Genomic DNA, 2500 nt, shown 5'->3' with positions numbered 1-2500 from the left:
GGGCGTTGAGAATTAATTAACTCAGTCAGTCCTCTTTAAAGGAAGCTTTAATATTGTATAAATCCTGGAAATAGGTACCCCAAGATCTATATCCACACTTTGCTTGTCACATGCTGACTTTGCCAGGTGATCAGCATGATCATGCCTGGGGATTCCCAACATGCGATGGAATCCACACAAAACGTATATCATGGCCTCGTTCTTTTGCACGATACACGTTTTATCCTGATGTCATTTGCGATATTAACTGCACCTTTGTCTAGAGTGTTTCAGAGCCTGGAGAGCACTCTGTGAATCACAGAATATTACCCCCGAGCCTGATTCAATAGAAATTCGGTGGCCATGAGTATTCCTGCCAACTCAGTTTGCGTAGTGCTAGCCCAGTCCATGAACCCTCCTACAATCCTGGTGCTTCAAGATATTGTTTTTTATATGCAACAAAAGCACATCCTGCTCTACTCCCAGACTGCAAGGACCCGTCAGTGTAGCATTCATATGCATTGGATAGAGTTTCAAGATGCTCATTTATAATTGCAAGTGCATACTGCTTAAGTATAGCAGGGGGGACACTGTCTTTTTTTTGGGGCAGTCGTATAATATACACTTAGGTCCGACATTTTCCACGGGGGTACAGAACGTCCATGTGGGTCTTAGTTTATGGTATGTTCAGCTGAGCTAATTGTTTACATGTTACTTGTATCCATGGATTTGAATAAGATCGGTGTTGTCATGCAAAGGTAGCTCCTCTATTCTGTGTTTTAGTTGTCTTTTGAACTCTGTACAATGGAGGGGTTTATCTAATTGATTTGACTCCAAATGTGGTATTTATATATAATATTCTTTCGTAAACAGAGGGTAAGTTTAGTTCGGTTCTCATATTCACAATTCTTGTTGTTCTAGGGGCACCAAGAATGATCCTCATGGCTTCATTTTGTATATGTTCTAAACTAGTCAACTATACTAGGTGCAATGCATAATAATTTATGAGTGACCGTATGTATGACAAATAAAAGAGTCTCGCAATATTGAAATTCATACCATGGTCCTTTGCCAACAAGTGTCCCAAGTGGCTTCAGCCGCTCCCACAGCCTTTTCTTCAGGTTTTCTGATGAACTCTGCATCATTGACAATCACCCAAGGTATTTGTATTGATGACAGAGATCTAGCTCAATGTCCACTTATATGAAACCTTGGCAGAGGGATTGTCTTTGGGTTAAGAGCCTTGTTTTTTTTCAGTCGAGATTATCAAGCCACACTCAATAGCCCTTGCTGAGAGTATATCTAGAATCTCTTGCATTCTTTCCTCGGATGAGGATTTAATGCAAATATCATCGGCATAGCAAATAATGGGTCGTTTCCCTCAAGTGGTATATCGCCTAGTAATCTATGCATTAAGATGTAAATAGCATGGGGCTAAGTACACCTCCCTGAGGTGTGCCGAGTTCAAATACTTTTGTATGAGTACTCTTAATGCCCCTGTAGAGAACCTGAGCCGACCGATTCGATAGATACATGTGAATCCATGTTAACAGTTTTCCCTGAATACCAAAAGTAGCTAGTTGCTCAAGAATTATTTCTCTGTTTTGCAATATCAAGGCAGATTTAAGATCAAGAAATACGTTTGCATGCCTGGGTTTGTGTTTGTTAAGTATTCTGTAAAACAGTGCTGACTGCTACGCCCTGGGAGAAATCCATACAGTCTGGGGATAACTTAGCATTTATGCGATACATAAGCCTGTTCAGTATTATCCTCTCAAGTACTTTGCACAGACAGAGGTCAAGGAAATGGGCCTGTATTTTGTCAGTATTAGGTTTTAGGTATGGGAATGATTAAGCTTTTAGTCCAGGAGCTTGGATGATTCCTTGTGATAGGCTGAGTCCTATACAGGTGCAAAAGTGGGTTGCCTGGTACCTGAGCAATGTGACGAAGGACGCTGTAAGTAATGCCATCTTCGCCAGGGCGGTTGCCTTACCTTTCGAAGGGCATTACTTAGTTCCCACTCGGTTATTTCGGCAAAGTCGGAGGGGTCAATAGCAGCACAGGCTACTGCTATATTAAGTTCCGATTCTATTTCGACTTGTCTAGTTGATCTTTTATCCCTTGTGGGAGTGAGCTTAGCTGAGAATTCCCGGCCCACTGCTCTAGCAGCATATTAGCCTGCTCTTGTGGACTGTGGAACTGCGGTGTTGTGAGAGTTTTACCTGTCAGCCTATTAATTTTTCTCCACATGTCAGTCACAGAGGTTTGACTATTGATACCTTGCAGAAATTGTTCCCAGTGTTTACTACGAATCTGAGTTTTTAATTCCCTGAATTCCTTGTTGGCTTTAAAGAACTGCAGAAGATTATCTGTCGTCTTACTATCTTTATAACATTAGCAAGCTCCTGGACCCGTTTTATGTTCCTTGGCCAAAATAGGGTCATTGATCCACCCCGGTGCATAGGAGGCCTGGGGCCTCTTTTTCTTCGAGAGTTTTCGTGAACAGAACCCATGTGTTAT

Source organism: Penaeus monodon, chromosome 37, assembly GCF_015228065.2.
Source record: "Penaeus monodon isolate SGIC_2016 chromosome 37, NSTDA_Pmon_1, whole genome shotgun sequence".
Classification (NCBI taxonomy): Eukaryota; Metazoa; Arthropoda; class Malacostraca; order Decapoda; family Penaeidae; genus Penaeus; species Penaeus monodon.
The sequence above is the reverse complement of the archived record's forward strand: the minus strand, read 5'-3'. Positions refer to the sequence as shown.